The sequence below is a fragment of the Dunckerocampus dactyliophorus genome, chromosome 4 (genome assembly GCF_027744805.1).
Source record: "Dunckerocampus dactyliophorus isolate RoL2022-P2 chromosome 4, RoL_Ddac_1.1, whole genome shotgun sequence".
Classification (NCBI taxonomy): domain Eukaryota; kingdom Metazoa; phylum Chordata; class Actinopteri; order Syngnathiformes; family Syngnathidae; genus Dunckerocampus; species Dunckerocampus dactyliophorus.
In genome coordinates, this window is record NC_072822.1 from 10539593 (window position 1) to 10554920 (window position 15328).

Here is a 15328-nt window from a genome sequence, read left to right on the forward strand (position 1 = left end):
AAAAACTTGAAGTGCATTATTATTCCAGACCTTGCTAATCTTACAAAAATATCCAAATTGCATCCCACGGATATAGGAACATGCACACACCATGAGGCATGCTGGCACAGACTGCAGCTAATCAGATTATAATGAAGGAGGCGGCTGTAGGATTAATGTGAGAACAGAGGAGCAGAGTTTTATTACTTAGTTTTTGGCCATTTAGAATGTTCATTCGAAGTTGTTAATCCAATTAAGGGGAATCTGCTCGGTGCTAATTTACTGGGGAGATCAGATAAAGCCTAATTTTAGGAAATTTCACAATAACAGCAATCCTTGTGTGAGACATGAACACATGTCTTTCTCTTTTCTGTGCGTTCTAATGATATAAAACGAGACATCTTATTACTGCGCGTATGGGAGCCACTTGTTCTGCCAATAAAGTAGTCTGAAAAAGCCTCCATAAAGCGACAACAATTCTCCATTTACATATAATGTGACGTGCATATAACCAAGCTACATCGACATTGTTATTAACATTGTTACACCGCTCGAACTATGTTACTGCCGCAGTGACACTTAGCCATAGCACACCAGCTAGCTACTAGCCGGCTAGCGACTAGCTTCACCACAGACTCAGACCACTGCATATTTGAGCTTTCACCACTGCTGCTGTGTTTTTATGAGTTTGGAAAAGTTAAGTTCGGTGTAGGCATTCGTTTCTATATTGCTATGTGAAATCAATGCGCCGGGGCAGAAGTACGCAGAATACTGTAAGTATTACATGTTATCACGAATGTGCCTGTTACTACATGGTCATAGTATGTACTGTATATGCATGAGGTTTTTGGAGGTGTTTTAAAAGCAGTCTTTGTTGGCGGCATAGGTGGAGCTGTCGCTTTTTATCTATTTTTATATATTTAGAACTCACAGAAAAGAGGTATGTGTTCATGTCTCACATAAGGATTGTGGATGATGGGCAAAATTCCCCCCCAAAAAGTGCAGTTTTTCTTTAAGGACAAATGAGTTCTGCAGTTACAGTATTTGGCCGAAAGATGTCACTGCAGCCTATGTCTGGTGGCTTGCATGGGGAAACCGTCCTCAGGCGCCTCTTCCCCTTTCTGGGACCTCTTTGCAGGGTTAGAGTAAACCTTACAGCCTCGTTGTCTTCCAAGTATGACGTTTCAGGAAGCACACACACACACGCACACACGCACACCTTCATGTAGCGTGTATATGAATGGTATGTGCATTTTAAAAGCCAAATTAGGTGAGATTGATAATGTTAATTTGCTGCTATAATATGAAGCTTCCCATGATGACTTTTACATCTAAACTACACAATTTGGCTTTTCATGGAACAAATATGGATACAATTTGGCTCTCAGATTAGAACAATGTCTCTTTGTGTATTTAAAACCGACTAATGTAAAAGTGGTGGGTTTATTGAACCATATTGGTCTGATTAAGGATTCACGGGCTTAACACACATGAAGTGTATGGGAAAGAGAACATCACTTATTCATTAAAATAGTTTTCATGTTGGAAAACTTCTAACAGTCATGCCAATAAGGCGATTGCATTAAAATAACATCACTCAGTTGTCAGAAGCAATCATTCTACTAAGACTTTTTTGGCCGATTGCAAATTTTTTTTTAAACTTTTGTACAACAAACTTTTGTGCCGTTATTGTGTCTGAGCTATACAGTGCTTCTCTGCCAGGTGGAGTCATCCTACAGTGTCATATGGTTCTTCTCCTTCCATTGCCAGACAGGAGCGTCAGGCGCAATGGAGGCAACAGGTGGGCTCTGTTGTTAGGAATATTATCTTTTTTTTTGCTATTCTTAGACTGCAGGATTTGAGACTTGTGGAAACTCTTGTAGCTGTTGGAGCTGGCACTGCTGTTACTTGGCTGCTGCTTTGCTGGGAACACGATTGTTTTGCTTGGTCATGACAAAATCTGTGGTGTTTTTTGGGGGGCCTTAGGAACAAGAAAAGACACTACCAAGTGTGTTAATACGTGAAAAAATGACTCTATCTGTCTATCAGTCTGTCTGTCCGACAGACAGACGGACCGCCGGACGGTCTGTCTATGTATCTAGCTGAATTGGAGTCAAAATGGGCCTTGAGCTGTACCTTTAATATTGATCTCTAACATACTGTAGGTGAACTTCTTTTTACACTTGCGACACAAGTAAAACTGTTATAAATAAATATTATAAAAATATTACAAAAATATTTATATATATAAATATATTATGCTTTTTTGCTTCATCATTTAAGGTAAACATTAATAATGACTAACTTCTTTTTCTACTTGCAAGCACTTGTATTCTATTTGGCTTTTAATGGCTTTTTAGTAACAAACTAAATCAAATACAAAATGAATTTTGAAAGAACAAATGGGAGATTACAATTTTTAAAAATGACTTCATATTTCTTAGCTACTGGCTTAGCTAGTGTTTGATGACTGCATCAATAATCAGCATGATCTTAAAATTAGCATCATTTCTTGTCCTGTGCTGTTTGCTTCCTTGCTAACAACCTTTGAAACACTTTTTCCCAGCGGGTCTCTGTGTAGCGCAGGGGTGTCCAAGATGAGGCCCGGGGGGCCATTTGTGGCCTGCAGCTTGTTTTTTGTTTTATTGGCTTGTGGCACATTGTAAAAACTGAATTTAAAAAAGTAACAGCAACAATGGCTGGGAAAAATGACCAAAAAGGTGTAATGTAACAAGGAAAAGCCCGAATGTTGATACTAATAAGTCATAATAATAGACTTATTGTCACCAATAACACAAAGTTTTGTCTTTAAATACATTTTTTAAATACATTTTACAAAAATGGCCCCTGCATCCTTTCACTTTTCTATTTGCGGCCCTCACTGGAAAAGGTTTGGACGCCCATGGTGTGGCGGCTTCATCTCTCCAGGTCAGTTGTGTGTGTGTGTGTGTGAGTGACAGGAAGAAAAGCTCTGACTTGCTTGGGGAGAAGTCGTTTGGGGTCACCATAAGACGACCCCTCTTTTTCGTCAGAAAAAAATATTGTCTTTTAGTTTTAGTCCTTTCCAGTCATTAGGGCAGATAGTATTGTTGGTCTGAATGCCTCAACAGATTTGCTCTGCCAGGTCTTTTAGTTTGGTCAATATGGTAATAGTGGTTAATAATAGTAATAATTGTTATCCATCCATTCATTTTCTATGCCGTTTATCCTCACTACGGTCGCGGGGGTATGCTGGAGCCTATCCCAGCTTACTTATGGGCGAGAGGCGGGGTACACCCTGGAATGGTCGCCAGCCAATCGCAGATAATTGTTGTTATTTTATCATAATTATTATTATTATTTCTAATTTCCTATGAGGAAATTAAATCCGAACTCAGATGATGTTCTGTATCATCAAAAAATCAAAAGAGGGGGTTGGATCAGAAGCAGGCGCATAATGTCACAGCAAGAGGGCAGTAAAACACATCTGGACACTTCTGGATGAAGTGTGTACTTGCCAGTCTGAGCCACATAACAATTATGTTTCCAGGGACAAAAGAAGTAAGAGTCAGCTTCTTGGAAAGCTGACTCTAAACTGTCTTATCTTTTCCAGACAATAATACTGAGAATATCTGCATATTATGTTTAGAGCGATGCGGCAGGTAAAATACAGTAATACTTGGAAACCTTCATAAATACGCAGACATGTAAACACTCAACATCTCTGCAAGAGCATTTAAACACTTGATTTCTCCAAAGAAAGTTGATTGGACGCGGAGGGATGTGGTGTTCAGACTCCTCTGCGTGCGTGGATGCATCCCATATGTGTTGGGGGGGGGATCAGCAGTTTTCAAGCTTACATTGCGCAGCATACGCCAAGTGGTGATGTTGTTGCACACATCTGCTGACATGGTGGAAAAAAAGAGGCCGTTTCTCCACGTCTATGGAATACAGACCGTAAGGAGCAGCGTCTTTCCATGCAGTAGCCCCTTCAATGTGCAACAGCTGGCAAAAGATCAAACGTTGAAACACCTCTGCCTCCTCATGAGAGCGCTTCCTGCTCCCCTGAGGTACCAAAGGCTGCCTACCAGTCAGGCATAAGCGTTTGCATTTATTTCTGGTGAGTAGATCCCTTATGTTGTTTACTTGTGAGGGAAAGCAGCATACACTTCCCTATCATGATTATTCCCAGGTATACTGGGTATATTGTGGCACTATTTTTCTGGGATTTTAACAAAATACGGGTTAAACAAACCTGGTGTAGCTTGTTTGACATGGTCAGAGCTAAATGTTAAACTTGCCAAGATCTGTTGTTGTTCTCGCTTGTTTATTTGCTACCAAAACAGGCAAAACAGCATATCATCCACTGTTGTGACTCCAGTGTAATACTAAAAACTGAAAGGAAACATATTTAGCCAGTATAGCGTACCATTTTTCAGCAGATTTATGCCAAGTCTGGATCCAAATCCTCCCTGGTGGACCATCACAACCAGCTGTAGCATATTTTGCAGTGTTTGCATGTATTTGTGACGTGTGTAAGAGTTTATTGGATATCAGAACAAAACTTTAGACTTCCTAAGTGGCACAAAAAACATTTACATATTATGTTCTTACTTTGCTACCATGCAAAGCAAAACAGCATATCATGCACTGTTGTGAGTCCAGCATAATACTAAAAACTGCAAAGAAGAAGCATATTTCGCCATAATTACTCAGCCAGACCAATAGTGTGGGTCAAGTTGTTTTTTTTAGGCTTATTCTATTTACTATCTGCTACATCAGACGAAGCAGCATATCATGCACTGTTATAATACTACTTGCTGCAAAGAAGCTTGTTTATACAGCATACTAGTGTCATTATTTATCTAAGATTTTCACTCAAATTGGATTAAACATCAATTCAGCTTTCCAAAAGCAAGCTTTATAATAAGTGGCGGCATAGTTTGATTTGGAGCTATGGTGTCCACTTTGTAGTGTTAATGTCAACAAAGGTTAGGGGACCTCATACAATAATTCAGGTATGGATATAGTGGTACTGTGCATATATGATGCAATAAACTGCCCATATACCTCACCGTGATTGGTTCGTTCGGCCGAGGTGCTGCCCTCGAGACCATATACCTCACCATGATTCGTTTGTTCGGCCGAGGTCCCGCCCTCGAGACCATATACCTCACCGTGATTGGTTCGTTCAGCTCCGCACACAACGAAGAGTTATTCATATCAAAGTTCCGGGCCACACGAATATTAATTTTTCATATTAAGACGGGGGCTGCAAACTATCGTCCCGGGGGCCGCGAGTCTGAGACCCCTGGTGCAGGCTGCATACGCTACCACTCATGGATTTGTGACTCGCTAATGCATTAATAAAGTTGATAAAAAAATCAAAAGTTGGTTCCATTCCCAGTGTCACAGTGCCCTCTACTGGTCAAGTAGTGAAGCCCAGACTTCCCGGGCCCCGAGTACCTCCTCCAGCTCCACCGGGAGGACAACAAGGTGTTCCCAGGCCAGCTGTGAGACATAATCCCTCTAGCACGTCCTAGGTCTGCCCCGGGGACTTCTCCTGGCTGGGCATGCCCGAAACACCTCACCAGCGAGGCGTCCAGGAGGCATCCGGACTAGATGCCCGAGCCACCTCAGCTGGCTCCTCTCAATGTGAAGGAGCAGCTGCTCTACTCCGAGCTCCTCCCGGATGACCGAGCTCCTCACCCTATCTCTTAGGGTGAGTCCCGCCACTCTACGAAGAAAACTCATTTCAGCCGCTTGTATCCGCGATCTCGTTCTTTCGGTCATGACCCAAAGCTCATGACCATAGGTGAGGTTGGGAACATAGATCGAGATCGAGATCATAGATCGAACGGTAAATTGAGAGTTTTGCCTTCCGGCTCAGCTTTCTCTTCACCACGACGGTCTGGTACAGCGACCGCATTACTGCAGACGCTGTGCCGATCCGCCTATCGACCTCACGCTCCAACCTTCCCTCACTCGAGAACAAGACCCGAGATACTTGAACTCCTCCCCCTGGGGCAGGACCTCATCCCCAACCCAGAGGGAGCAATCCACCCTTTTCAGACTGAGAACCATGGATTCAGATTTGGAGGTGCTGAGTCTCATCCCAGAAGCTTCACACTCAGATGCAAACCGTTACAGGGACGGTTTCAGTTCAGTTTACAGCATGTGGAGGAAACGACAACTCATATTTAATTTAGCTCGTGGTTAGCTTGGACAAATGGCCCGAGTTAAAGCAACTGGAGTGATACACACAGACGACTAAAGTGTGCTGCTGGCCTTGATGGCGGCGGGGCGGCCTTGTAGAGGCATGATAGCGATGATTCTCTTCCAGTGAGAAGCTGATGGTGAAAGTGACAGACAGAGGAATGATGCTTTTCTCAACTACAGCAGTTAAAAGCGATTTCTTTTCTAACTATCCCAGTGCTGCTCATCACTTGTACGTACACCAGGGGTGTCTAAATGTTTTAAACCTAGGGCCACATACTGAAAAATGAAAGGATGCAAGGGTCACTGATATTTTGCAAAGCAACACCTGTACATACAATAAGAAGGTATATATTTCAAGAAAAAAATCTCAGCTTTGCGATATAAGTGAAAAGGCATATTGTATGAACTTTAGTCTTTTTCCCCCCCATTTTTGCTGTTCATTTTTTTTTTCATTTTCCAAATATTTCAACTTCCTTCTTAAATAGTCTTTGTAAATTCTGTTTTTGTAATATCAGGACTTTATTCCCATAATATTTTAACATTATTCCCCCAGTATTATAACTTTTATCTCCCAACCGAATTTTCCAAAAATGACAACTTTATTTTGTTGTGTTTGTTTCTCCCATTGCAACTTTTTAAAAATAAAATGTTTCTTTAATATTTAAACTCTATGCTACTAAAATCACATTATTTTTTCCTGTAATATTATGAGTTTATTCTCGTAAAATTGTAAAACTTTTTTCTCATTAGAATGTGACTTTTTTTTTTAAACATATATTGACTTTATTCTTGTCCAATTACGCTGTTTTTTCTATTTCTAGTATTATTATTTTTTTTTATTTCCAACCATTTTAACTTTCTTCCGGTAAATTTTCGTCTTGTAATTATGACTTTATTTCCATAATATTTTGACTTTATTCTTGTAACAATATAACTTTTTCTAAATTTTCTAAAAATTACAACTTTATCCATTGTTTTGTTTGTTTCACATATTATGACTTATTTTTCTATTACATCTTTTTTCTTTAATATTTCAACATATAATATTATGTTATTCTTGTAAAATTTGCACTTTCTTGTTCGAGAAAATTTTTTTGTATGTACTATATAAAATATATATTTTATATATTTTCACTTAATATTTTGACTGTATTCGTGTAAAATGACTGAAGATTGATCCATTTTTGGTGGTGGTGTTGTTTTTTAAAGTGCTGTTTTTAAATTATATTTTTAAAAATGCTGCGGGCCAATAAAAAAAAAGCCAAAGGCCGAAAATGGCCCCAGGCCACACTTTGGACACCCCTGACTTACACTTCCCTTTACTGACTGTTTAGTCCTCATTGCTCTGTATCTGTTTCTGTCCCCCCAACACGTCATACATTTACACATCCAGAATGTCCATGAACTCTGTGGTTAATCTCTGCTTCCTCTCACAGTCTGGATGCTGATCCTCCAGGAGACCATTATGAAGAGTCTCTTGTGTTATTTTGTCACAAGATAGTATCACATTGCCATTTAGCCACACATCTTGTGCAGGGTCATGCAGCGACTATTTGCTTTGGGGGCAGCCGTGGCCGAGTGGTGACTCATGGGGACATTTGACCAAGCAGGAGCAAGAGCAATGAATTATCCCTCACTTTTTTTTCTCATAATGCAGGAAATTGATTTAATTTGATTGATTAAATAATACTACATATGAATTAATGATGAGTTAATAATATATACTAATACAATTAAACGGCGTACGGATGACGCACGGAGATGTACAAAGTGCGTAGGTTTGTCTTGTAACCTGAAAATAACGTAAGCACCCGTAGTGTTTACACGACAGAACCTCTGCGGGCGGTCTGTGGCCAGTCTACGGCTCAAAAATCAGCAGAGTACACGCTTGCGTTTTTTGCACGTAGACCGGTTGTAACCTAGGCTTAATGTGTGTCGATGTTTGGTGAATGTAACTTTAGCTACAATCTAAATTGTTGCCCGGGCACTCGTGAAAGTGGAGAAAAACAGACAACTGTGTCTCCCGTTAAAGACATAAAATACGGTACATATGAATGGAGGATCAGAACGATTAGACTTTGTGATGTGAAAAAGTAGCCAACACACTGCGGCAACCTGTATTGTTTCTGTGCAAATTACTATAGCCATCAAGATGCTCAGCATAAATTGAATAGAGGGCAACAGTTGTGTCTGGCAGGTAACTGTTTTGCATAATCACTTTAACAGACACACAGTTGATAACAAAATGTGACTTGTAGAATTCCTTCTCATGCACATTTGCAGCGAAGACACAGTTGCCAGATCTCGCGAGAGAAACAAACGACTAACTCTCTGAAAACGTGCCAAAAACAAAAGGCAACATGGGAATTTGCAAGTGACTTTACAAAAAAAACAAACCCAAAACAACAGGAAACTTGGGGAGTTGCAAGCATTTTTTACAAAAACAACAAGCCCAAAAAATAAACCCAAAGTCGCTTATAATAGATGAATCTGGCAACGCTGGCCGAGATGCTTTGTTTGTATGTGATGTAACACGCCTCAAAAACACAAGCGCCATCTAGTGCTTTGGGAGGCACACAGCGTATGGCCAGGAATAACAGCGGAGTGCGCATGATTACTGGGACATCATGCCTCAGTGTGAAAAAAGGAGAAACCAGATTATTTCAGTAATCTGACTAATTTAGTGCATGGAAACATACTTAGTGGTTCAAAATGCAGAGTTTTGTTCAACAGTACAGATGTATTTTACACCTCAAATAGGTTCATTTTATCTTCTTATTGAGTATATGCTTAGCTTAAAGTTCCTTTAAGTACTTTGGATGGAGTTTTTAACTTGACATGTTTTGACTGTCATCTTTTGAGGAAGATCACAGATGACAGTTGAAAAAATCTTGAGAAGCAAACTCAGCAATGTTGCTTATGCAGTGAAGTGTAGTGAGGAGTGCATTGACCTCTACGTTGGAGAGACCGAGCAACCCCTATACAAACGCATGGCACAACATAGGAGAGCAGTCCCTTTGAACCCAGAGCTAGCAGTTCATTTGCGTCTCAAAAAGAAGCGACATTCCTTTGTCCAATGTCCAAATGATAGGGAGGACCTCTGGTTTGAAAGAAGTGTGAAAGAAGCCATCTATGTCAAACTAGAAAGACCCTCTCTTAACAGAGGAGGAGGTTTGCGCCATCACCTATCGTCTTCTTGTAACAATATCCTGACATCTCTCCCCCAAAGATTGTTTCATTCCAAAGAAACAGTGGTCACTAACGAGTTTTGCCACCAGGCAGACGAAAGACCTATAGTTATGCAGGACACCAACTACAACTTTATTGTGACTACCCCCAAGAGACACACGCACTACAGACATAAATAGGGACACTCCACACCTATGGTTTAGAACTGAAGAAGCCTTTTGGACAAACGGTAAAACGTCTTCAACAAATAAGAAGAGTTCAGTTTCCCCTTGCGGATTGTCAAGCTAGTTGATGGCTGTCACCTCCAAACGACAAACAAGCTACACAGACAGTCACATTGTAATGTGTTTGTGAGCAAGGGCAAACAGATCCTTTTTTTTTTTTTTTTTTAAAGGGAGCGCCAAAACTATCTTTGATGGATGTTGATTTGATGGATGTCCACATCAGAGAAGCCTGGTAGGAAGCGAAGAGGAAGTAGGAAGGGGGTATATAAAGCAGACACCAAACGCTGCTCCCCTCCCTCTAATCTCTGCCTGGGTAATCAGAACCACATGGCTCGCCATAATGGCCACACTGTTATCCTGTGTAGTGCAGTACACGCGAGCGAGCATGTAAATATACAGCACACGCTTCCTGCCAGTGCCTGTGCACTTTTTGACAGGATCCACACACTGTAAAACTTCAGCCCTGACCTTCCCATGAGGCCTATCTGCTCACTTCTGCATCTATAAGAGAAGCTCTTCAAAGAAAACAACTTTAAAGTAAAACTGCGTATTTTCCCTGTGACATGTTCAGCCCTTGTGATCATTGCCCCCTCCTTCTTGATATCTTGAGCAACGTTCTCTCCCTTTCCCGGGAAGAAGAAAAGAAAAAAAGTTGGGTCAGCCTGTGGAATTACGTGAAAGCTGAAACCTCAAGCCACATTAAGACCTACTTTAACGCGCAGATAGCAGATGGATGGGTGCGTGAGGGACGAGTGCATACAAGCAGAGGGGCAGCAAAAGACAAGAAAACACAAGAAAAAACTTGTTTCTTTTGTAGTAAAAGTAATTTACCTGTAAAATTAAATTAGGTGGCACTTGCCTGAAATATCAATTTTGATAGTCTGTAAGGTTGCTGGACCAGCCAGGACACTTATTCTGTTTAGTTACACTGCAGTGCTTGTACCAGTATTACTGCACACTAAAATAACAAGACAATTGAAAAGTTTATTGCAAGACATGCTGTTATAACGCAGACTTTGTTTTGTTAGTACATGCAGTACGTTCATTGGATTGACTTCTTTCTTTAGCTTCAACTTACTGAAGAAGATGTTTGCTAACAAGTCAATGATATTAATTCATGAAAACACTGATTATAGTCTAGAATGGACTTCAATGTTTTCCCCATAGGGAAATAACAATAATAGAAATAATCTGTTCCAGGGTCAAACTGCTGTAACTTTAAGATTCCGAAATGGCATACAAGTGTAAAAAGAAGTTAACCACTGTTCCTATTCAAACAATGAAACAGTCAGTCTTTGCTTTAAGAACACAAGTATCATGCAAAGTTGAGATGTGCGTCACACATCACATTTTGTCAACATTTACTGACACACAAGTATAAAAAGAAGTTAACCAGCAAAAAACATCAAAACCATAAAATCTCTTACCTGTGTTGAAAATGAATCTGATTTACTTTTATTTGCGTTACGTAAAAGTATCGCAAGTAAATCAAACAACAAGCAAAACTCGTGATGAATGTGATATGCTGGTGTGTCACAAGATGGCATGCATGGGGATGTTTTAAATGTCAGACTCCCTAAAACTGCAGTATACATAGTATATACAGTAATCCCTCGTTTATAGGGATATTTAAAAATGGAATATTTTAGTAGTTAGAGCATAGAAGACTTGTTTACGACTTTCTAAATATTATATACAGTAATACATAATTAGAGCCCTCTAGACATTAAGTAACACCCCTATAATCACCTTTACGCTCATATATAGTAGACATAATACGAGTAAATTTAAGACATAAACAAGACTCGTGCTTGTGTGTGCTAGTATAAATGTGTTCCCTCGGGGACCTGAAAGAGGCAGACAGGAAGTTGAGAGTTGAGTTTCAGCTTTGCGTGGGGTGCGGCCTGCAAAAATATCCCGTGTCTTTATCAGGGATTATTGTGCTTGTTGTGAGATCATTGTAATTGTTGTGGCGATAATAACATTGCTGACACCTGGTGGCCAGTGTAGAATAATATATTTCATCGTCTTTGAATGTGCCTTTAAATGACTTATATTTGTATTTTATTTCATTTAGCATGTTTTTTAAACTAAATATAGGCCGTATTCAACCACAAAACAGCATGATTGATTCATTAATATAGTTTTGAAAAACCATGATAGTGAAGCAACAAATTTGGAAACACGAGGTAGTGAGGGACGACTGTAATAATATTTTTGCCTTTTAATGAATATGATTTGTTATTATTATTATTATTAAATTATTTTTTTAAACAAAAACTGAATAGCGGAGGAGTCTTTTAAGGGTTAAAAAGTCATGTGCAACTTTAGAGGTAAATTTGTCATTTTAATTGACCTATTTTCATGACATCATCGCTTTTCATATCCATTTGGATTAATTACTAAATCAATGTGTCTGAACTGATCCTGACTCATTCAATAGTGGGTTGACCTAAATGAGTGTTTTATAGACATGAATCCGTCCCAAAATGAGACTCCTTCTGCTCGAGTTGCACTACATCGTTAACTCTGCTGCCTATTTGGGAGGTCGGCCTTTGCAGTGCGGTTTCCCTTCATTTGTGCATCAAGTGCAGCCTATTTTAGCTTGGTCGGTGCCACTGTAAGGGAGCTTCGCCTCAATGGTAATGACAGTGTGTAGTAGTAAGTAGATGTGACTGTAAATGTAAATACACACACACGCAGACGCATTTTAATGCTGGCATCCCTTCTGGCTGTGCTCCCACCTCAAGTAACTTTCCAGTAACTACCAGTTCATATTTACAGAGAGCTGAGAAAGGACATTTAATGTGTGAGGAGGGCAGCAATTAGAGCACATCTCTTGTAGACATGGATAAGAGATAAAAACAAACCTCCTCTGCTGGTATCTGATCTAAGGAGGAAATGACGGCATGGCAGGAAATGACAACACCTTTGTGCCTGAAAGTATGATCGTTGTACTTCGCGTAGCGTAAAGATGCTTTTGTATAACCGTACAAATCCTTAAGGTTGCAGAAGTTTGGCTGCAGCCTAATCCATGACCAACTCAAATGAATATTTTCAGCCGCTTTAAAGTGTAACCTGACTCCACTTTCTTTCTGCTTTGCATTGCAGAAAATATTTGTCTTTTTCCCCCTTGCTCATAAATTTCTTTCTTCCTCTCCTTGCAGAAGGACTCAAATGGCTACCAGATGTGCTTCCAATCGGCTCCGGTTGCTATGGAAACACTGGGACTGGAATAGGTTTTCTGGGTCCTGCAGCAGAGCGTTTTTTTGGCTGACTCATGCGGGCCCCGGTTTTTAAAGTGCCGCTGTTTCTATAGGCTTGGCGCGCTCCATGTCATGTTTGGACTGGCAGACGACATGTCACTGAGCCCCCCACCCGGTTCCCACACGCCTATAACCGAGACTTTTTGACCACACTGTGCCTTGCAGCGTATAGTCGCTCCTTTGTGTTCTTGCGGGCTTGCACAGCCAAAACAATTACCGAGTGCCAAGTGTTAAAAAAAGTGACAGACAAGATTGGTCTGGAGATAATAGAATTCAGAAGAGGGCCAGACAGAGGAAAGACTCAGTTGAAAATGTACTATACGTATATATATTTCACCATGACAGGAATTTTCCTGATTGGATGAAAGCAAAAGTGTTTTAATTCTCTCGCATGTCATGTTCTACCATGTGCAACAATTCATTCAAGCTTGCCACAGATTGCTTTGAAGCTGCAAGGGGACGTTTACTCAAGTCTCTTTTTAACTGTACTGGGGGTTTGGCTACTAGATTACATCGCAACTGCTTTTTGGAGCCTGAAACCACAAACATTTGAAGACAGGTCTGAAAGGGGGTGTATTTGGAAGCAAAACCTTTATCGTTAAGACGTATAAACAATGAAAATCATTGTTTATGGAAATGGAGAGCTGTTGTTGTATTGCTTATGATACGGCACACATTTATGCCGATAAGGGTATTTAGAGGACATTTTGGGTAAGGTATGTGGTTCTTTACAAGGTGAGATCGCCCACTACTGGCCTGGCATGTATATTACATTATTTACATTATTTCATGTAATTTTTGTTGCTTGGAATCAACAAGGATTGTTTTGACAATGTTGTCATTTGTATGTGAAACTTGTGTCCGTGTCCAGGGGCGGGCTGGCCATCGGGAGTAGCACAAGTTTTCCCACTGGGCCGTTCAGTAACAGGCTGATTGACAGCTGTTTGTTTATTTATTTTTTGCTGCGCCGTGCCGTGGTAACTACTGTAACTAACTCTCCCTGGCCGGCCCCGGAACACAACACAACAGCGGGGGTGAGCAGTTGGCGCAGTCAGGGATGTTGCCCAAGGCGCCGCATGCTCGGCACATGCGCAAAGGATGCATGCCGTGACACGCGCATGGAGCATCAAGTCAACCCGAGGCTAGAGAATAAAATAGCAAATTTCACCTGCTCTCCTGTAAGTGTAATGGAAGTTACTACTCCCTTTCAAGCAGAGGATGTGGCTTTGATTCCAGCCCTGGACAGTTTTTGTTCAAACGAGAGGAGGCTCATGTGCGTGCCATCAAAGGGCTGTGAAACACCGTCTTTCTCACAAAATATCCGCCTTTGCCATTAACACAGAGGCTGATAAAGTACATATTAAATATTGTATTGACCCTGACATAAGACAGATTTAAAAAAAGATAGGTGATTTGCAGATTTCTATATGCAAACCAACAGGTGGCGAGTCAGATCTTTTCTTCCTGTCACTCACAAACACACCAGTGACCTGTAAAGATGCTTTCGTGCCACAAGAGACCTGCTGGTAAAAAAGTGTCTCAAAGGTTGTTAGCAAGTTGTAAAGCATATATTATAAGACATAAAGTACCTCCGAAGGCGTAATATTGTCGAAATAACTGCCCATTTCTTTCCTATTCCCTTACAACAGTGCTACTCAAATAGTTCCCCCCAGGGGAAGGGGTTGAGGGGGCGCCCGGTGAACTGTCAGGGGGGGCATGAGAAGCAGGGAGGCCTTTCAATATTAGTGCAGACCTGCCGACATGTATGAGTTTGTCATACTCGGCATGCAGTTTCATTCTTGAATACGCGGGTATGCTTCATTGCTCGCCACTTTGTTGCATTTCGCTGGTTTCAGTTTCGAGTTCACTCTGTACAGTACAGCTAAATAAACACATATCAATTTCTCAATAGTATTTCAAATCGTGGGGAGCGTGAAAACATTTCTGTCCCCCAAAGGGGGCATGACATAAAATAATTGAGAGCCACGGCCTTACAGTGAGGCAGTGAACACAACACAATAAATAAGAATGTAGGGCATACAGCATTTTGTGTGCTTTCGTCTTGACACATGGACATTTATTAGAAGAAGCTGTGTTTGGGTTCATGTCCTGTCTTTTGTTTATTTATCCCATTCCATTGCCTTTGATGCAATAGGAGTGACAGTCTTCTAACTTCCTCCTACTGTAGCTCCAGAATAGAGAAGATTGCAAAAACCACTGCATACATGTACCTGCATACGGTACAGAGCGTTAGATAAATACCAGTGGCTCAGTATAAGACAGCACAGTGCAAATGTGCACTTCCTGCTTCAATACGCTGACTTCACAAGACAGCAGCACAGTGGAACCGCTACGTTTTTTAGGAAGAAAAAGGTCACTTTTTTGTCACACATTACCTCATCGTTTTGTGTGGTTTAGTTTTTTGGGGGTCTTTTTTTTTTGCAACATTGTAATCAAATAAAAACACAATAC

General features: G+C 40.7%; 1 long non-coding RNA gene across 1 annotated transcript; it reads left to right on the forward strand.

Moving 5' to 3' along the window:
- The first annotated feature begins 633 nt into the window (after positions 1–633).
- LOC129180150 (uncharacterized) lies at positions 634–14499 on the forward strand. Its single transcript, XR_008570101.1, has 3 exons — positions 634–752; positions 1702–1780; positions 12758–14499. It is a non-coding gene; the product is annotated as an uncharacterized LOC129180150 (long non-coding RNA).
- The last annotated feature ends 829 nt before the right edge of the window (positions 14500–15328 follow it).